This window comes from Alnus glutinosa, chromosome 3 (genome assembly GCF_958979055.1).
Source record: "Alnus glutinosa chromosome 3, dhAlnGlut1.1, whole genome shotgun sequence".
NCBI lineage: Eukaryota > Viridiplantae > Streptophyta > Magnoliopsida > Fagales > Betulaceae > Alnus > Alnus glutinosa.
This window is the reverse complement of record NC_084888.1, coordinates 35,332,741-35,356,008: the sequence shown is the minus strand read 5'-3', so window position 1 is coordinate 35,356,008 and position 23,268 is coordinate 35,332,741. Positions and strand designations below refer to the sequence as shown.

Sequence of the window (23,268 nt, the reverse complement as noted above, 5' to 3'; positions counted from 1 at the left end):
TAGTACCAAAGAGTTAAACTAAAGTCACAGGCAAGACTCATAAAGAGAAAATAAAAACAGGAACATAAAGAACACAAATTTTGTGTTTTTGAAAATCATTTAATAAAGTTCTTGAAAATTCGTAGACAAAGTTGTTTCCAAATCCAAATCAAAGCAAATAATTGAACAAGAAGAAATCTGAAGGCTATTGAAACAACCAATCACTTGATCAAATAAATCAAAACAAAATTGAAATAGCCCAAATTCAAAAGTGCCACATGTATAAGAGTTACACAAAATCTACCAAATCCCACTCGCTCCAAGAGTAAACCACACTTTCTGATTCAGTCTTCTCTACCTAGACAAAGATTCTTCCCACAATCATGAGTTCGTCACTTCATGGAGTTCATTGGTGATGAAACAAACCAATTGGCTTGTACCAGTGAAGTCTCCTTCAAAGGTCTCTTTCTTTCCAGTTTAAATGATAAAACTTTAACATTGTGAGATGTTGCTATGCTATAAGCCTATATCTATTCAAGTAGTAGTTTGAGTTATTTTCGAAGTCATGCTTTATCAATTAAATGAAACATGGATAATTATTGTGTGCAGCAAACGCAGAATAAATTTTCTAAATTTGATTCTGGATGATTTTAGAACTTATTATGAAGATAATAACAATCTTCTTGTGCTGCAAACACAAAGTTGTTTAGAATTTGTTAAAAGCACTACCCTATAACACTTCTGAAGCAAAATAAAAATAAAAAATAAAAAAAATTAACTGCTTATGGCAGCATGTTCCACAACATAAAATGAATTAACTGCAAAATGATATTCTCAGGTGATGCTTTAGGATCCACGGGTCTTCTACCGCATACCACTTCCAGTAGCAAAGTGCCAAAGGCATACACATCAAAGTTGGTTGTAGGCTTGCATGTGCGACATAGCTCAGGCGCCAAATAACCTAGCGTGCCCACAACCCTGGTGGTTAGGGGTGTAAACGAGCCGATCCTGAGCAGGTATTGCCTGTTCGGGCTCGGCTCGTTTAACAAACAGTAAAGCTCGAGCTCGAGCTCGAGCTCGACACGAGCTGAAAAATCTTGTGCGAGCTCGGCTCGCGTAACAAAAACTATTGTCCAAGCTCGAGCTCGAGCTCGGCCATTTTGGTCGATCCCGAGCTCGAGTACTCGGCTCGAGCTCGGCTCGTATCATAATTTAAATTATTGACTTTAGCAAAAAAAAAAAAATTAAAAATTAAACCACAAATTTTCAAAATAATGTGCACTTGCACGTATTAGAATTTTGCAATAAAAGCAAACAATAAGGCAATTGCCAATGAGTCTAGAATCTGAATTACAATTATCTATGAATTTATAATAAGTAATTAAATATGGTCAAATTGATCATTATGAATTTATGAGTCATAAATCATAATTTATAACTACCTACTAATAATACTAATATTATATGATCATACGATCTAAGTATTATCATATGATAGCATATTTAATGTATTAACATGATTTAACAACTCGTATGATCTTAAATCTTAGGTCTTAGATCACGTGATGTAATGATTATTAAGTATTTAATGATAAACTCATAACATATAATAAAGTGATTGCATATTTTATATTTACATGTCATATGGCACAATGTTATATTATTATATGATCATATAGCCATATAATCTTATTATATAACATGAATAATATGATTAAATATACAAATTGTCATTATATCATATGACTAATAATTAATTATTGATATTATTCACTTTTATTATTTTATATACCTATAACCAATTAATATATACTAACTAATAACTATTGTTATTTATTACTTAATTTATGTTTACATATAGTATATTATTTATTAATATACTATATTATAAAACTAGTTATATATATATATACGAGTCGAGCCTTAATAAACGAGTCGATCCTTATACGAGCGGGTTCACGAGCTTTAGTCGAGTCGAGTCGAGTTTATACGAGTTTGCATCGTTTAATAATCGAGTTTGATTTTCGTGTTCACGAGTAGTTCATTTAATAATCGATTCAAGCACGAGTCGAGTTTATTCAAGCCGATCTCGAGTAAGCTCACGAGTAGGTCAGCTCGTTTACACCCCTACTGGTGGTGTTTGCGTTGGAGCTGTTGAGAAAATTGAGCGGAAACAATAATCAGAAAAATCGATAATTGCCCCCACTCAAAAGAGTTTGTTGCCAGGTTACAAGCAATTTACCTCCAGGATACAACAAAGTCACTAACTGCAGACAACAAATCTGAAGTTTGTTCTTTAGAGTTTCTCTACAAAGTTGTGTAAATGACTTGAGAGTGAGAAAAATTATAATAATATTCTTAGAAAAATATATATCTATTTATAGATTTTGAAGGACACTTATTGAAAAGTTATAACTTTTCAATTTTCAGTTGCAAACGGTTACTTATATAAATAACAGAGTTGGTTACAACTCACAACATACTTCTCATTGGCCTAGTGGTTCAAAGGCACCCCTTAATGAAGAAGGACAATGGTTCGAATCCTCATAGAACCACCCAATATAGTTATTTTTAATAACTGCTACAACTGAAATAAACTACCCAGAGTTTCGAATCTCTCACCAAAAACTCACTTAAAGAAAGCTATGCCACTTGATCTACTTAGTCACATTATTAATATAGCAATCTATAAATATTTATAACAATCCCCCACTTAGATTGCTATATTAAATACTCAATCAAATACAGATATCTTCATGCATACAAGAAAGTATCTTTCGATTTAAACCTTCAATTAGCATTAGCATTTCAAATTTCTAACAAAGTCAATGGTGGCCTAAGCTTAAACCAAGACTTTATATGTTAGAAACGGAAATACCACACACATGATTCTATCCAACTTTAACGAAAAACTCACGAATTTAATTGTACTTATATACGTGCTCCATCCTGGTTTTCATGAACATTTACAAAAGTAAACCTTAAACTTTTGCTAGAATTTGTCTCACTTCTTATGTTCATATAGGTGAAGTTCCGTTATAGTCTCTATTACTTCAGACATTTAGAGAATTATTGAACTTCATTAAGAGTATAACACTCATCCTTCATTTATCGTAACAGCTAGCACTGAACATCATATAATGGGTTTATCTTGAAAAAACAAATTTCAGTGTTTTGCAGCCACTTAACTGTAACTTGTTATTACCCTTTAAATCTTAAACTATTTTTTAAATAGTGTTAGGTTGGGTTCTCGTTACAGATGACTTTTTAAAGAAAGGTTTCAAACCCATTCCACTAGATGTACTTTTCACTAAATCTCTCGAGAGTCCCTTAGTAAATGGATTTGCCAAGTTTTTACTTGACTGCATATACACGATAGTGATAATGCCATCTATTATCAATTGTTTGACATATTCATGTCTCAAGCTAATATGTCTAGATTTTCCAATGTAAATTTTACTATATGCCCTAGACATAGTAGCTTCACTATCACAGTGCAAAGAAATGGCTAGCATCGGTTGTAGCCACAACTTTATATCTAATAACAAATTCCGCAGCCATTCTGCCTCTTTGCCCGCTACTGCCAAGGCTATAAATTCAGATTCCATTGTGGAATGTGAAATACACGTCTGTTTCTTAGAAGCCCATGAAACCGCTCCACCAACAAGGGTAAATACCCACCCAGACGTAGCCTTATTATCACTCGCACTAGTTATCCAACTAGCATCAGTGTATCCTTCTAGTACTGATGGAAAATTTGTATAATACAGTCCTAATTCAATTGTTCTTTTAAGGAACCTAAGGACTCTACCAATTGCTTTCCAATGTTCTATACTAGGATTGTTTGTATATCTAGAAAGTTTGCAAACTGTAAAGGAAATATCTGGCCTAGTGCAATGCATTGCATACATCAAGCTACCAATTGCACTAGAATATTCTAACTAAGCAACTGCCCTACCAGAATTCTCAATTAATTTAAATGCATAATCATATGGTGTACTTGCTTCTTTAATTCCTAAGTGTTGAAATTTAAGAAGCATTTTCTCAATATAATGAGATTGACATAGAGCATAGCCCCCACTAAATTTCTTTACTTTGATACCTAAGATTGTATTAACTTCCTTAAGATCTTTCATTTTGAACTTTGAAGTTAGATACTTCTTAGTTTCAGATATTCCTTCCATATTTGTTCCAAATATCAACAAATCATCCACATAAAGGCAAATAATCACACCATAACAATCAGTGAATTTAGATTAGATACATTTATTAGCATTATTATGCTTAAATCCATGAGATAAAATGACAGAGTCAAATTTCTCAAGCCATTGTTTTGGTGCTTGCTTTAATCCATACAATGATTTTACTAGTTTACAAAATTTCCTTTCATTTCCAGACATAACAAACCCTTCAGGTTGTTCCATGTACACCTCTTCTTCTAAATCACCATTTAAAAATGCAGTCTTAACATCCATTTGATGTACATACAAATCGAAAATCGAAGCCAATGCCATAAGCACTCTAATGGATGTTATTCTAGCCACTGGTGCATAGGTATCAAAATAATCTGTACCTTCCTTTTGTTTAAAACCTTTGGCAACCAATCTAGCCTTAAAAGTTTTAAGAGATCCATCTGTATTGTATTTTCTTCTAAATACCCATTTACATCCTTAGGTTTAGATCCATGAGGCAAATCAACTAAAATCCAAGTATTGTTTGACAATATTGAATCCATTTCATCATTGATTGCCTCTTTCCAAAATGCAACATCTCTAGAAGCCATAGCTTCTCCGTATGTTTTAGGATCTTCTTCTATATTTAATAAAATTGGTATCTTGTTGAGAATAATTTCTCTGTTTCCTTCCAAAAGAAATATAATAGCCTGAGACGACACAAAATCAGGATCCAAATTCTTTTCTTTCCTAGCTCTTTGACTTCTTCTAGGTTCAATTAAGACCTCAAGATTTTTTTCTTTTATTTTCCTGAGATGAACTAGGATTTAAGTCGATTTCTGGTATTTGAGTAGGATCTGAAACAGTTTTAGAATCATTAAAGATTTTATCTTCAATAAATTCTACATCCTTTGATTCTACTATAATATTAGAATCCAAATTTAAAAGTCTGTAAGCTTTTGAATTTTCAACATATCCTACAAAAATACTCTTTAAAGCCCTTGGTCCTAATTTTGTTCTTTTTGGGTCCGGAACTCTATAAAAGGCTAAACAGCCCCATACCCTAAGGTATTTCAGATTTGGTTTTCTACCTTTCCATAATTCATATGGTGAAACTTTAAAAACTTTGGAAGGTATTATGTTATGTACATGACATGTTGTAAGCAAAGCTTCTCCCCACAAATTAAAAGATAATTTTGCATTCAAAATCATAGCATTTACCATGCCAACTAGTGTCCTATTTTTTCTTTCTGCCAAACCATTTTGTTGTGGGGTATAGGGTGCACTAGTTTGATGTATAATGCCATTCTCTTCGCAATATAAAGTAAATTCAGTTGGAAAGTATTCACCACCTCTATCACTGCGAAATGTCTTAATTTTCTTTTCCTTTTGATTTTCAACAACAGACTTATAACATTTAAACAAACTGAAGGCCTCATCTTTACTTTTCATTAAATATACATATGTATATCTTGAAAAATCATCAGTGAAAGTAATAAAGTATCTATTGCCTCCTCTAGTTAAAACACCATTAAGTTCACAAATATCAGAATGCACAAGTTCTAATAATTTTGAATTTTTGTTTGTTTTGGGGAAAGGCTTTGTCATTCTCGCTTGAATGCAAATTTCACATTTAGCACTATGATTATGATTATATGAAATCAAACCATGCTTATAAATAAATTTTAAAGATCTAAAATTTAAGTGTGCTAAACAAATATGCCACAAAATTGAAGACTCAATAATATAAGCAGAACCAAAGTTTATATTATTAATACTTAACTTATACATGCCATCACAAGGGTACCCTTTTCCAACAAACACTCCTTGTTTGGATAGAATCAAGTTATCAGACTCTATCACAGCCTTGACACCTTTCTTACAAAGAAGATTTGCAGATACAAGATTTTTCCTAATTTCTGGAACATGAAGAACATTTACAAGGATAAGTTTCTTTCCAGATGTAAACTGAAGTTCAACAGTTCTTTTTCCCATAACTTTTGCAGTGTTGGAATTTCCCATTAGCATTTCTTGTCCATCAACAGCTTCTTCATAATTTTTGAATTGAGATTTGTTGTTGCAAACATGAACAGTATCGCCCGAATCATACCACCAATCAGAAGATTTGGTTGATGCAGCCATGTGTAACTCTGTAATCATGCTGATGTGCATTTCAGAAGTCATGGCTATGATTTCAGAACTCATTTTCAGTTAAATTTGCACTATTGGGAACTTTTGTATCCTCCTTTTGCTTCTTCTTGTATCTGCATTCACACTTGAGATGTCCCTTCTTTCCGCAATTGTAACAAGTTTTGTTTTTCTTAAACTTGTTATCGTTGCCAGAATTATTGCTCAAATCATTGTATTTTCTCTTGTTTCCTCCATGATTATTTTGAAATTTATTTTTCTCACCAACAAAGTTCACTTTAGAGCTACTTGGAAAAAATAGGTTCTTATCACGAATTCGAGTTTCCTCTTCAATTCGTAAATGTTTTTGAATTTGCTCTATAGTGAAATCTTTTGTTGTGTGTATAAGTTTCTTTCTATAATCATTCCAATTTGGAGGAAGTTTAGCAATTATGGCCCCAAATTGCAGAGGTTCTGAAACTTCAACCTTAAGGTCCCGAAGTTTATTTACTAGAACTTGCAATTCATGGACTTGGTCCATTACAAAAATGTTATCTACCATTGTAAATTCAAAAAACTTCATGATGAGGAATTTATTTGTACCTTGCTTTTCAGTTTTATATTTGAATTCCAAAGCCTCCCAAATTTCTCTTGGTTACTTAATTGAAGTGAATAGGTCTTAGAGACGATCAGAAAGTGTGTTCAAAATGTGTCCTTTGCATATCACTTCATCTTCTTCACGTTTTTTACGTTCTACCTTTCTTTGTGCATCTTCATTAGGCTCAGGTTCTAGAAGTTTTGGCAAATTCGGATCCAAAACGTATGAAATCTTCAACGCCGTAAGCAAGAACATCAACTTATCTTTCCAACGAGTGAAATTCGTTCCATCAAATCTATCCAATTTCACGAAGTCTTGATTCATCATTTTGAAAGTCGCCATATCAGATTCTGATCCCATTGCGGATTATCACCTTAAAATTGTTGAGAAAATTGAGCGGAAACAATAATAAAAAAAATCGATGCGACTTTGAGGCGTGTATGAACACCTTCTTTAAGGTGATAATTGTTGGAAATAATATTGAATGGTGCACAAAGTTCTTATTGAAATAAAATAATATCAATATGAAAATTAACAATTAAACAAATAATTGTTAAACAAATAATTGGTTGAAAAATTATTGTTGATACTAGACCATATTGATCCGAAATAATAATAATAATAATAAAATAAATATTGTACAAGAGATTAAAATTAAATTAAGGAAAGATCTCACAATGCTATAGAATCACGCAAGAAGAACGTTGTCCTTAAAGGTTGATTCGTGCCTCCCAGAGTGTATAACTCGGTGTGATCGGATCTCTTGACACACAACCTCCCAGGATTAGACTATAGCGTCTATCTTCGTTAAGGACACACTTCCAATAACAAAGATCAAATAGAACAACCCTTTGATCAAAGTGGATGGGGGACTTTAGAATATTTTTCTTGTAGAAAAGCTAATACTATAACAATAGCTTTATGGCTCAAAACCAAATTCACGTTGAAATATATGAATGCACACTAGAAAAATATGTTAGAGGTTTTAGCCAAAGAAGAAGATAGTTCTCAAATGCATTGGGAACTCAATTTATATAAACGGTCAAAAAATGTTAGCACTATAGATTTTCTTTTAAGGCTCATGAATGACAAATGGTCATAAGACTCATAACTATTAACCGTTACAAATCAAAAGTAATAAACTTTAATAATGACAAAATGTTTGAAGATTAAAAAGCCATAAAAACAATTTTTTAATAACCAACGGTTACAAAATAAAAACTCATAAATATATATTTTAATAAATCAATTTTTTTTTCTTTGCCATAAAAACTCATGAATATATTTTAATACCAAATGGTAAAACATTTAAAGATGGCTAAAAATGAAATAATGTTTGTAACACACATATTACAACAATCCCCCACATGTTACAAACACTAGAATATAGGGAGATTGAAAGCATGCATCAATGTGGTACCCGAAGGTTTTAACCACACCTAGGATAAATAAGTAGGAACTTAATGAACCGTGGTAGAGTTAAACTTTTTTAACCAAATTCACAAGTTGACCAAACTTATCACCCACATAACTTTCTCCAAAACAAAATTGGGTTGTTCTATAGCGGGTTGGCGCCTTATACAGGCCATGCGCCCCTGGGTTTCATGAGCGCTCTAGAGACCTACCCTAGTCTCATAGGAGGCGGCACCACCTCCACACTCACATAGGTGGCATCCATCAAGAGTGTGTGCAGGGAACACCCCATCCCAACACGTAGGGACTATGGATCCATTAAGAGTTTTTAAACTCATCCTTAATCACTCTGCATCTTGTACTGTCTTACACCATAGGGATGGACTCATCACTATCTTCTCAACAAGATAATGGATAAACATAGAATGACAGTACCTCAACATGATCACTTGTGACTTCGTTTCCCATTAAACCTCATTCATGGGATCTCCAATCACAGAGGTTGGGTATCAATCACAGTGTCATAATTTGGGTATCAGTCCTATCCCCCTCAATGTTTTACTCACCAGCCTTCTCGCTAGTGGCTTGGTCAAAGAATTTACAAAATTCCTTTTTGACCTCACACATTCCATGGAATTTATACCGGTCTCAATAAGCTGTCTCACAATATTGTGTACTTTTCTCATTATAGATCTTGCTCATTGCTCGAGCTATGGCAGCCTGTCAATCACAATCAAAACACAAATGGATCTGAATTAGTATATAAAGGCAAATCAATTGATTAATAAGCTCCTTAGCCATTCATCTTCAGTTCCTGCCTTCTCCAAGGCAACTAACTCTGACTCCATAGTAAACCTTGCTATGCAATTCTGTTTTAAGGACCTCCAAGAGATAGTCCATCCAGTCAGAGTAAACACATAAAACCACATATAGGCTTTAGCTCATCTGAATCAAAAATTCAGTTAGCATTACAATATCCTTTCAATAAAGGAGAATAATCACAATATGACAAACCAAAATTAATTGTACCCTTTAAATATCTCAACAATTTAGAGATAGCATCTCAATGCCCAATAGTAGGATTATAAGTATACCTACTCAACATGTCAACAACATATGCAATATCAGGGCGCGTACAACTTGTCAAAATATCAAGCTATCAATGAATTGTGCATATTTTTCTTGCATAACATCATCACCCGTAGTTCTTTATCAAATGTATTTTGAATCATATGGTGTAAACATAGACAAATAATCAAAGTGCTCAAATCTTTTAAGCATCTTTTCAACATGATATGTCTGAGATAAAATAATGCAATCATTATCTCTAAGAATTTTAATGTCCAATATGACATTAGTTCTACCCATTTATTTTATATCAAAATTATACGCAAGAGGTCTTTTAGTTTCATGCACAATATCAATGCTAGTTTATAAAATAAACAAGCTAGTCAGCAATATATATAAACAAATAATGACACATTCATTATTGTAAAAACATGCTATGCATTTACTTGCACTATTAATCAAATATGCATTACACAACATCACTTTGTCAAACTTTTATGCCATTGTTTAGGAGCTTGCTTTAATCCTACAAGGATTTCACCAATTTGAACACTTGTGTGTTCTTGAACAAGTATTATACGCCCCTTGGGCTGCTCCATATAAATCTCTTCACCATTTAGAAAAACAACTTTGACATCCATTTGATGTACAACAAATTTATAAATAGAAGCAATGGCAAATAACATTTTATATATGCAATTACAGTAAACAGATAATAAGTACTAAATAATCATCATTTGGCATTTGCTTATAACTTTTAGCTATCAAGCTTGCCTTGTACTTATCTATCATATCATCCAGTTTAAGCTTTTCTTAAACATCTAATTACAACCAAGTGATTTGGTTGAAGGAGGTAACTCAATGAGTTTCAAATATGGTTAGACATAATTTATTCCAATTCATTATTTATAGCCTCTAACCAAAACTAATGCATCAAATAGATTTAATTGCTTCACAATAACATGTTGGATTATCATCAACAATATAAGCAATAAAATTATTACCGAAATTCATTTCTTTTCTAGCTCGCTTGCTTCTTCTCAATTCTTGCAAATCATCAACAAATTTATTAGAAGCAACAGAAGATTCATGCAATAACTTTTCCTTATTTTTCAAAGGAAATACATGCTCAAGAAAAACAACATTTTTTAGATTAAATAATAATATTGTAATCAAAAGCATCACTTTTTATAAGAAGTAATCTATAGCATGAACTACTGCAAGCATAACCAATAAAATCACAATCACAAATTCTAGAACCAAGTTTCCTTATTTTAGGCTCAGGCAACATAATCTTTGCCAAACACCCCCACACTTTGAGGTATTCCGAGATAGACTTAATAATATCTTTCTAAAAAGTTCATAAGAAGTTTTACTAATTTTCTTATGAAGCACTTTATTATAAATGTAACAAGCCAAAAATTGGCTTCCCCCACACATTGGTGGATAGTCCAAAACTAACAATTGTAGCATTCATAATTTATTTTCATTCGTTTGATGTAGCCAAGATTTACATGCATAAATCTATCATATCAAATATTAATGAATAACCCAAGTAAGAACAAGAAATCAAATATTCATTAACAGCACACAAGTGCTTTAAGATATGTGACTTACATGAGCCCATCTTTCTCTAAGTATGATCTGTTATCTTTTTTCTTATTTCATTTCTCTCAATTGAGAATTTTCTGAAGCATTGATTTTTTTTTTTTTTCTTTTATATGAATCACCACTTGTGATTTTCTAAGGAAGTTCACTAAATATTTATTACTGCTTGTAACAATTTTTTCAAGTTCTACCAAGATGAAAAAAATCTTTCCAACTTAAGCTACAATAAATATGCAAAGTATTAGGCTCAACCATGTAATAATCAACTATTATTGGCTCATTGTTATAAATACGCCATTGTTATGATCATTTTTACGATATGATAAATTCTCAGATGTTAAATGAGCTCTAATAGGAACATCAATCATCACATATATTTATTCCTAATCATCATGTTAGGAAAATTGAAAGTTAAATGATATAGATAAAAAAATTAATTAGCAAATACTTTTAAAGTATTCATGCTAATCTAGCATTCCATAGCTAACATAAGTGCTATGTGCTATTTCTTTTTCTTTTTTTTAAATAGATCAATCAACATATGCCGCTTATTAGATACGATATTCACATAATTATAATTTTTTTTTATCAGCTTTAATTCAATCAAGGAGCACCTTCATTACTTTATTATTTTTTTTTTTTTTCATTTTAATAAATGAAATTGTATATCATGTTTAAAAAAAAATCAAGGCATATAAAACATAATTTAAGAACTCACAGCGGAGCCAACGGTTTTACTCCAAGATCCTCCAAAATAGGCTAAGTCACCACATACCAATTGGGTGTCATGAAAACCGATCAATTGAACATACACACCACATCTCTTCCTCTTACATGTGCTTACCTACAAGAATATTTAGCAAAATGGTATTCTTTGCACACAATTAGCAATGTTTATTTTCTCTTTTACAACATAAGTAATCATTCACATTTGTTATTATTAGTAGATGTGAATGTTCTCCAACAAACTCAGCACAACAAAATAGAAATTACTAAGTTCTAAAATTCTATAAAAGTCTCAACTTTTATTGCAAGATTCGTGACCTAACACGAAAAGATTATTTGACAAGCAAATTAAATAATACAAATTTGAGTTCAAATAATTGAAAAATTCTTTTTGTCAAAAATATTTTCATTTCCAATATCGACAAATGAAATCAAGCTTTTCTTCTAACAAACAAATCAGATAAATTTTTTTTCACAATAGAGTCTTCATCTTTTCAACCACTAATTGATTTCATCTTTCTTGTATGCAAATTACATACCGCAAACTCCAATTGTATTTAACTTCTCATAAGTTCAAATACCATTGTTATCACCTTAATCAAAATATTTGTGCAACCATCAACGTAATTCAACCTTTAAGATTGTTGGAAATAATATTGAATGGTGCACAAAGTTCTTATTGAAATAAAATAATATCAATATGAAAATTAACAATTAAACAAATAATTGTTAAACAAATAATTGGTTGAAAAATTATTGTTGATACTAGACCATATTGATCCGAAATAATAATAATAATAATAAAATAAATACTGTACAAGAGATTAAAATTAAATTAAGGAAAGATCTCACAATGCTATAGAATCACGCAAGAAGAGTGTTGTCCTTAAAGGTTGATTCGTGCCTCCCGGAGTGTATTACTCGGTGTGATCGGATCTCTTGACACGCAACCTCCCAGGATTAGACTATAGCGTCTATCTTCGTTAAGGACACACTTCCAATAACAAAGATCAAATAGAACAACCCTTTGATCAAAGTGATGGGGGACTTTAGAATATTTTTCTTGTAGAAAAGCTAATACTATAACAATAGCTTTATGGCTTAAAACCAAATTCACGTTGAAATATATGAATGCACACTAGAAAAATATGTTAGAGGTTTTAGCCAAAAAAGAAGATAGTTCTCAAATGCATTGGGAACTCAATTTATATAAACGGTCAAAAATGTTAGCACTATAGATTTTCTTTTAAGGCTCATGAATGACAAACGGTCATAAGACTCATAACTATTAACCGTTACAAATCAAAAGTAATAAACTTTAATAATGACAAAATGTTTGAAGATTAAAAAGCCATAAAAACAATTTTTTAATAACCAACGGTTACAAAATAAAAACTCATAAATATATATTTTAATAAATCAATTTTTTTTTCTTTGCCATAAAAACTCATGAATATATTTTAATACCAAATGGTAAAACATTTAAAGATGGCTAAAAATGAAATAATGTTTGTAACACACATATTACAACAATAATTGCCCCCACTCAAAAGAGTTTGTTGCCGGGTTACAAGCAATTCACATCCAGGATACAACAAAGTCACTAACTGCAAACAACAAATCTGAAGTTTGTTCTTTAGAGTTTCTCTACAAAGTTGTGTAAATGACTTGAGAGTGAGAGAAAAATTATAATAATATTCTTAGAAAAATATATATCTATTTATATATTTTGAAGGACACTTATTGAAAAGTTATAGCTTTTCAATTTTCAATTGCAAACAGTTACTTATACAAAGGCAATGGTTCGAATCCTCATAGAACCACCCAATACAATTATTTTTAATAACTGCTACAACTGAAATAAACTGCCTAGAGTTTCAAACCTCTCACCAAAAACTCACTTGAAGAAAGATATGCCACTTGGTCTCCTTAGTCACATTATTAATATAGCAATCTATAAATATTTATAACAGGAGCCGTGCTCTTAGCAAGACCAAAATCACTCAGCCTTCCATTAAACTCCGAATCCAATAACACATTTGCTGCCTTGATGTCTCTGTGAACTACAGTTTGTTCCCACTCCTCGTGAAAATATAAAAGCCCTGAAGCCAAACCTTTGATGATCCTAAACCTTGCTCCCAGCTTAGGATTGTTTTAGGTTGATCGTTAAACAGGTACATGTCCAAGTTTCCATTTGGCATGAAATCATACACAAGTAGTAGATCACTGATGTAGAACAACCCGAGGAGACACCTCGGAGCATTCATCATTGTATCATCTTGGACATTGTCCGAGATGGGGATTCTGGATCACCTCGGAGCATTCATTGAAATATCTCGGACATTATCCGAGATGGGGACTCTGGAGCACCTTGGCAGGTTGATAGTATTGTCTCGGTAAAGAGCCAAGACTCAGCTCGGTGAATCCAAGCCGAATACTTTTGCTGGCGACACAGACGAAGACCGGGATTCCTAGAGAGAAACAGCCATACGGATTTCCTGGAAGATTCCGTTGCTGGTTTCATGGAGATTTGTTGACTTTCCATATTGTATTTATTAATGACCACGTCTTTCTTTTCCTTAATTCGAGGGATTACCTTGTCCATCAAATCTCCTTCATTAATGAAGATTTGATGATATCTTTTAATATTATTTAATTCTTTTATGAGCTTTTAGGGTTTAGCTATAAAGGAGAAGACAATGTAAGAACTGGATCATTGATTATCATTGAATGAAAGTTTGTTTTTCCTCTTCAACTTGCGAGTTGAACTTTGTGCTTGAGAACACAACTTATCTTCACTTTTATCCGCCTGCCTTGCCGGCGACACCAACCCAACAATTGAACCAAAATTCTATGACGAAGATGGCCAATACTAGCAACCTCCGACACGAATTCTTGAATCATGGGAAACACGCTTGACAGCAACTTGGGTGTCTGAGTTTGGCAGAGTTCCTCTGTAAACTCGACCGAACCCACCAAATCCAAGTAGCTTTTTCTCTTTGAAACCCCATGTTGCTTTCTTCAGCTCCTCGTAAGAAAATCTATGCGGACCAAAGGTAAATCATTCAGCTTCGATCTCATTCGTATAATACACATTCCAGCAGACATGTCAGTCCCATGATTGTGGGATCGATGATGATGAGAAGGTTCCTTATTGGTTGTTTTCCTTGTTGTCTCAACCGTTGAAATGCCTTGTATATGTCATTTCCTCCAATGCGACCCTCGATTTCCTCAGCTGTTGTTCTTGCCTTGTGTATCTTTTGACATGCTCTACTTTCCTGAGCTGTTTCGCTTGCCGGCGCCGCGAATAGCTCTTGACATGCTCTATTTTTCTTAGACGTTTCACCTGCCGTGTGTTGAAATTTATGTAATGTATAAAATAAGAAATTAATAGCAGAAGCAAAGAAAGATAAATAGATTAAAAAAATTGGGTTGGTTTAGGCCTAGAGGCCTACATTCATCCCTTTCTTTTTTCTTTTTTTTTTAATTATTATGAATAAGCAATTTTCATTCTAAACAATTGCTTAATACAATCAACGGTCTAAGCATGCTAACAAAACGCCAATGCCCAAACTAGAAACCAGAAACAAACAAGGGCACAAACAACAAACAAAAACAAAGACATTCAAACCAAAACAGAACTAGGAAGATTCCACATTTGGCAAAGATTGACATTTTCCCTAGACTTGATAAACCTCCCCTTCCCTGAGATTCAAGATTGGATTACTCATAATATTCTTTTAAGAATTTGCTCCTCCGTTTTTGGCCGACCTTGAAATCTAAGCTCATTTCTTACTTGCCAAAGATGGTACACCACAGAGCTTAAAATCAATATGCAAAGAACAGCCAGCAGACATTTTGTTTTCCAATTACTACAAGCTTCCTCCATCACATTTTGCCAATCAGCTGAGGATTGAGCTTAAAGCAACGAAGCATACAAGCTTTCCAGAGGCGGTAACTAAAGCTACACTAGAAAAAGAGGTAGTCACGACTCTCTATACAATTTCTACAAAACAAGCACTGATAATCACCCTGAACACCTCAAGCCACAAGTCTTTCTCCTGTGGGAAGCCTGTTAAGCACAGTCAACCATAAGATGAAAGCTTGTTTAGGGATAGCGTGAGGGAACCAAACAATAGGCCACCACCTAACTTCTTGCTTCCTCTTCCTCATAAAATTCCAGGTATCCGACCTAATAAATACACCCTTTCAAGATATAGTCCACACATACTTATCCTCATCACCATGTTGGATTTCCGGGAGCCTATTTTGAATATCAACCAAGTCATCTGACCTAGCCCATTTCCAGCACCATGCACCATTTCTAAGAACAAAATTCACCTTAGCTTCCAAGTTATTCCGTGAGTCATATACAATTCTAAACTTGTACTTCTTATATAAGGGGCCAAAAGGATGCCAATTGTCATGCCACAAATGAATAAGTTTTCCAGTACTTCTCATATAAGGGGCCTACATTCATCCCTGGTAAAGACTTAGGAATATATTTTTATTAGGGTTAAGGACATTTTTTATACTTGTGGTTCAACGTGATATGTGATATCAAATGGATCTTTCGATTTCAAAAATTATTACAAATGGTTACTGCATATATTCAGTAAACATAAATGATACTTCCGTTCAATTTTTTAACGGTGTGCCATGTAAAATCAATTAACAACTGTCACGTGCATCATATACATCATTAATACTATTTAAAATTTAAAAACTAAAAACAATTCTGAAGATAGCTGATGCCACCCATGCCAAAAGGGGTGGTCTAGCCATCATACCCCGAATGTGCAAATGAGTGTGGTTTCGGCCCCCCTGTACAAATAGTTGAGAGGAATCAAGTGGCAAATTAGTGCACAGTCCAATAACAATACCCTTTATGTTGTTGCCCATCATGATATGTTTCAGCTAATCTTTTCTCAAATGTAATCAATCACAGAGAATAGAGTGCCCACAAAAATTCAAATGCTAAGCCAACACCCAAGTTCCAACTATAGTTTAGGCCGGAGTTGCCTACATCTATCCAAAGGCCTTTCCTAGGCAATGTTATTAATGTTACATTATATTTGTTCTATGATGTATTATGATTGTCTTATGTTACATGTATGCCATCCTACTTAGCTTAGCTTGTGAGGAAAGCATCTGAGTCTCTAAATGAATTTAAAAATGCAAATCCATGAAAGACGAGAGAGTGGTAGGTGTAACAGTACCCCGATTCCATATTGAAAAGGTGAGTAGCTCACATAGAGTGGATGGTTTAGGTGAAACTGAACTTTATAAGAAATTTTAGAAAAACTTCAAATTGACTCATCTTTTTGGGTTACGGTAGGGATATATGAAGATCAATTGGAATGGACAATAGGAAGATGAACATTAGTGTGATTACGAGAGACCATGAAAGAGAGGCATTAGAGACATTGCAGAAGCTATGGCGACACTGAGGGCTATTGATGATACTAGAGTTATTTTAAATAGTTTGCAAACTTGGAAGGTAAATCATGTAAGAAATAAGGTAAATGGAGCAGCTCATAGATTAGCCAAGAAAGTGTTTTTTTTTTTGTTTTTTTTTTTTTTTTATATATATGAACAAGTTTATGGAGGAAGCACCTTGGTATTCTTGACACTGTAGTTGCTGAACACAATATTCTAGCTTTTTCTCATTAATGTAGAGATTGCTAGACTGAATTTTGTTATTATTTTTTTAAAAAATAAAATAAAAATAGCAGCTATGTTCTCCTCCCATGGCCACAACTGAAGGTTAGAGACTTACAGTACTTACATCAGGGTGGTGGACCTTCAATTCTCAATCACTAAAAGAGAGGGGTTAGGGATAATAAAATACTGCATTAACCAGAAGTTTATGTAACTATTGAAGGGTTGCCTATGCTGTTCTATGGTCTTGTCTAGGTAATGGGTGGACAGGAAAGGCCCAGAAAAAGAGGAAAAAAAATGGCCATATGTTCACTCAAAACCCAAGAGAATGGACATTTAGTAGGGATGGGTAAAATATCTGGCTACCGCTTATTGAACCTTCATCTACCGCTTACCGACTCTACCAATTAATTTTGGATCAGTAGAAAACCCACTGTCAAAACAGTTGAGAGGAATCAAGTGGCAGATTAGTGCACAGTCCATTACCCTTTATGCTGTTGCCCATCATGCTATGTTTCAGCTAATCTGTTCTCAAATGAAATCAAGCTCGGAGGACAGAGGGCCGACGAATTAAAGTGCCCCGACAGGGCCGACGGGAGCTGTTGGACTGTGTGCACTAAGCACACCAAATTCCAATTCTATATGATTAAGCCGCGCCCAATGGTGAGGAGGAAGTGGTTAACATAACATAATTATTTAGCTGAAATCCAAAGGCTACCCAACGCCCAACTACAAGTGAGGCCGGCCGGAGTAGTGCTTTTGAGGCCCCATGCTGCCATGGATGATTGAGAGAGTCTTGGTGGTTCCTGATCAGATACCCACCTCCAAGTTTAGTTGGAAAATGGTGGTACGTAGAGGACTCCATTGGGCTATAAAAGACCCGACCCAATTTTAGTGGACCAAGTTAAACTAAAGCTGGGCCCATTGCATAGATTCCAAACGTCCCTTCTCTTGGGTTTTGTTGATTAAGCACGCCAACCTTTCCAATTGGGGAGAAAAAATTAATTTGGAGTAAAAATGCGATTTCAGTTAGCGGTTATTTAATAAGCGCATTTGTTAATCGCTTAAGCGGTTAACATTTATTTAAAAGAATTAAAAAAAGAAAAAAGAAAAAAGAAAACCAACCCATCGACCAATAAGAAGAATACTATATCTAGGCCTTGATGACTATACCCAAAATGTGTGACAGTTCTAGTTTGGAACTCAACCCCAATGATGGACTTGGAGTCAATGCAGAACTCGTTCTTAACAAACCTGGACAAGCAGGTTTGTTGTAGGAGATGTTCTATGGAAGCGTTGTGCTGTGTTTAGTTTGTGCTGAATCTGAAAGTGAAGAAGCAGATGTTTGTTGTAGACCGCTGAGGGTGTCACGGCGAGACTGAGAGAGAGAATGAGAAGAGAGAGCTGGAGAGAGATTCATAGAAGAGAGACGAATCAAAAGGGGAGAGAGAGAGAGAGAGCGAGAGGAGAGGAATGAGATTGAGAAATCAAAAATATATTATGTGCGGCTCTGCTGGGTAGGAGACGATAAGGGTTGGCTTAAAACCCTAGACGCGCGTGCTTATATATATATATAGACAACCCTTCAATAATTTCATAAACTTCTGGTTAATGCAAGATTTTATAAGCCCCATCCCTTGAAACTCTCTTTTGTGGTAATCGAGACACAGGTTCTTGAATCGTCATTGGGACTCTGCCGGAAGAGCCTAGTACTGCAACCAGCTGAAAAACTACATGGCAACAATCAAATTAAAGCGGCAAGAAAACAAATGCAACAATCAAACTACTGATGCAAGAAAAGGGCTGCCATTAATTAGTCTAACGCTCAACGACTTTCGCGCGTAAGTAGCTTAGGGCTTACCATTAATTAGTTCAACGCTCAACGACTTTTGCGCGTAGGTAACTCAATCAGTTGTTTGTTAGGAATAAGAGTGTCATGTAAGCCCGATCAGACTTTCATCAATTATGACCCACAATAACGCAAAAGTTGTTGCATTAACAAACACCAAAGAAGCATACATATAACATAAGACAATCTTAAAACATCATAGAGATTAGAGCATGTGGAAAAAGAAAAACGCGCTTGCACTAATTAGTTTCTATATATGCCAAGTCTTTGTCATTAAATATATTTTTAAGGAATAAATTAAATTTAATCCCTAATAGATCATTCTAGAGAAAAGTACATATAACCCCCTCAAACTACCACCTCATTGTCAATGTCCCCCCCAAACTACCAATTGAGTCAATGTCCCCCCCTAAACTACCAAAAACTGTCAATGTCCTCTTAATGACAAAAATACCCTTCAAAAAATTATTAAAATAAAATAAAAACTTAAAAAATATTTTTAAAAATTAAAAATAACAAAAATTTATACAAAAAAAAATTAAAAATTAAAAACTGTTTTCTTTTCTTTTATTTTTTTTTGTGTTAAAACAAATTATTTTTCTAAGTTTCAGTTAATTTTTCATTTGGTTTTTTTTTTTTAAAAAAAAAAAAAATCATTCTTTTTTTTATTTATTTAATAAAAAACTGGGTTTTCCTTTTTCTTTTTCTTTTTTTTTTTTAAAAAAAAAATTGTTTTTATATTTTTCAGTTATTTTTTCGTTTTTTTTTTTAAAAAAAAAACTTTCATTTTCGTTTTTTATTTTTTTTATTTAATTTATTTAATTTGTTTTTAAAAAAATAATATTTTAGTTTTAGTTTTTTTTTTTTGAATTTATAAGGACATTTTTGTCTTATTCAAAAAAATTTAGGGTTATTTTTGTCTTTTTGTTGGTATTAGGGGGGACATTGACATTTTTTGGTAGTTTGAATGGGGCAATTGATACAATTGGTAGTTTGGGGGGTACATTGACAATTTAGTGGTAGTTTGAGGGGGATATGTGTACTTCTCCCATCATTCTATCAACCTACGTCAGAGATGGAGGGATCGAGGGGAGGGCCCATCTTATGAAAATTTTCACTACAAGACAATTGATGATTTCTGTTTGGATTCTTCTTTTTTATTCTCATCCATAATGTTATCATTATTGAGGTCGATCTGTTTGAATGTTTGATAAAGAGGAAATTTAAAAGTTATAAAAATATTAGTTAGTAAATCATCCTCCGGATTTTTCTAATTTTTATCAAATATGAGGGTTTTCTTTTTTCAAAAACTCCTTTCAAAAGAATTTATTTTATTATTATTATTATTATTAACGTTTGAGGAATTTTTTTCTTCCGTAAACCAAAAAACAATGTTTTGCTCAAAGTTTTTCTATGACATAAAGTGCAAAAACCTGATAAAAATATACTAAATTCTCATTACTAACATGTCACATTTTTAATATGTAACATTTTTCAAGTCGTTCAATGCAAAAAAATAACATGAATTCACATAATTTGAGAATTTACAATTTCTCCTTATCCAATAAAATTGCGAAACACTCAAACACACTTCAAACCTATGCTATGAAACCTTAATGGTATTACAAACGAGCAAAACAAAGAAAATGGCTGGCAAGAAAGGATTAGGATCTTCTACAATTATTTGTCCGAATTGGAGAGAGTTCAGGCAAGTAATTGTAAGAGACCACTTATGGAACCCACTTGACCAAATAAAAATTTGGCTATTCAACCACTTATCCAGTCAGGTGTACAATTATTTGTCCGAATTGGAGAAAATTTGGGCAAGTAATTGTGAGAAACCACTTATGGAACCCACTTGACCAAATAAAAATTAGGTTGTTCAACCACTTATTCAGTCAGGTGAGTCCCATAAGTTGTCTCTCACAATCACTTGCCTGAATTCTCTTAAATTCAGACAAATAATTGTAGAGAATCAAATTCAGACAAATAATTGTAGAGAATCCTGATCCGGCAAGAAAATGGTTGAAGTAAGTACACATAAATGCCAAAGAAGCAATTTTAATGGTATGCAGTTTCTTATACAAATTTCAAGTAGGATTTATTTTGAAAATCGGATTGAAAAATAAGGGTGTTCAAGAGATTATATATATATATCCATAATTATAATAATTGTACTTAAGCTAAGCAAAACATTTAGGATGGTAACAGTACGTTCCTTCCAAAACTATCCCATAAAATTGAAAATGATAGGAGTATAACTACAAAGTGATGAGTCACAATTAGAATAATTAATAGATGGAGGTGTTAGTGGTTCGTGAGGTTCCACATCTATGCCGAGTGGGTCTCCCATGTCACGATTAGTGCTCATTTTATGTCAAGTCGCAGTCATTAATTAAACTTTTAATTAAACTACCAAATATAGAGAGGACCACCTGTCCACCCACATTTTGCGGTGCACCAGAAATATAACTTGAAGTTAAGCTTTTTGGAGTAATTAAAATAATTCTAAAAGTGGTTACTTAAAAGGGAAAAAACTTTTTGAAATTTTTTTTGAGGCGTACTCCATACTTTGAAGACGGATCTAGGGATTTAATTTGATGTACTCTAATATGAATTTCATCATCGATTCACAGTGGCGGAGGCTTTTATATACGAAGCAGGAGGCAAACAAGACAGCCCATCTGGGTCTCCACAACCGTCTCTGGAAGAATACCTAGTTTTCTTCATAATAATCATTTTTAGATCTAAGTAGAAATAAACAATCGCATGGTTAAATTCTCCTTTTCTTTCCCATTTGGTGTGCTGCCCCACATCAATTTTGGAGGGACAAAAGGAGGACAAGGGGATGATGTGTAGCATTACTCATTCTCATATATTCCGTATTCAAATAGGCGGTGGGCGCAGGGTCACCGAGTGAGCACTAGCAGCAGATTCCCAACTATTTTTCCTAATTTAGGAAAAATTTAGGAAATCAAACAACTTTTTCTTTTCCTATACAAATACATTTCACAATAGCTTCTTTTTATCTTTCCCTATATATTAAAATAATTTTTTTTTTTTACCTTTTTTAATTTTTAATTTTTTAACTTTATTCCAAAAGCAAGTTTTATTTTTTCTCAATTAATTCTCTCTCTCATCAACGTCCATCTTTGTCCCTTCCAACCCCCATTCTTCATCTTCTTCTTCAACAAAACACTGACAAATGGCAATTGGCAATTGGCACAAGACGACACAGAGAAGCAAAGAGCGAGAGACAAAGAGACAATTTTGCTTTTCAACTATTTTTCATATTTTTTTTTTCTCTCCAAACAGAGAGACAAAGAAACGATTTTGCCTTTCAACCATTTTTCATATTTTTTTTTTCTCTCCAAACAGAGAGATTAAGAGCTATGAAATCTAAATTGGCACAAGACAACACAAATCCAAGGCCCAAGTTTTCCTCTGCTCTGGTTCGGTGAGCTCGTCGGCAGCGGCAGCAACAGCAGCATCCTCCAAGGCTAGCCCTTGATCTGGTGCTCCAAAGAGTGTATACCAAAAGGAAGCAAAAATTGAGAGAGAGAGAGAGAGAGAGAGAGAGAGAAAGACGTATGGAGATTCAGAATAGAAAGGAAGATGAAGCAAAGCGTAGGGGTAGAAAAAAAAAAAAAAAAAAAGATAAAAAGTGATTCAGAATTAAAGGACGCGTGAGAGGAGAGAGAGCGTTATTTTTTATCATTATATTAAGCATTGGGTAGCTAGAGTGCTACCCAAGTAACTACCCAACGATGAATATGTAAAATAAGGCATCTGTTGTGATGCGTTTTTTGATAACTTTTTTCAAATTTTCTCTATTTTAGGAAATAGAACCACTTATAAGGCATCTGCTACTAGTGCTCTAAGAAAACAGAGAGGGAAAGAAGATGAGAGGACAAATCCTTGATGGGACTTTTGTGAAGAAATTTTTGGAATATCTGGTGGATTATTTGGTGCATCCGGATGATTTTGTGGAATTTTGGTGGATTTTTTAATTCCCTACCGCAAGATGCGACCATGATGCATGTGCAAGGATAACTTACTATATGATT

At 33.5% G+C, this 23,268-nt stretch overlaps 1 pseudogene; it reads right to left on the bottom strand.

Moving 5' to 3' along the window:
- Positions 1-761: 761 nt before the first annotated feature.
- LOC133863411 (L-type lectin-domain containing receptor kinase S.4-like) lies at positions 762-16,152 on the bottom strand (annotated as a pseudogene).
- Between the last annotated feature and the right edge of the window lie 7,116 nt (positions 16,153-23,268).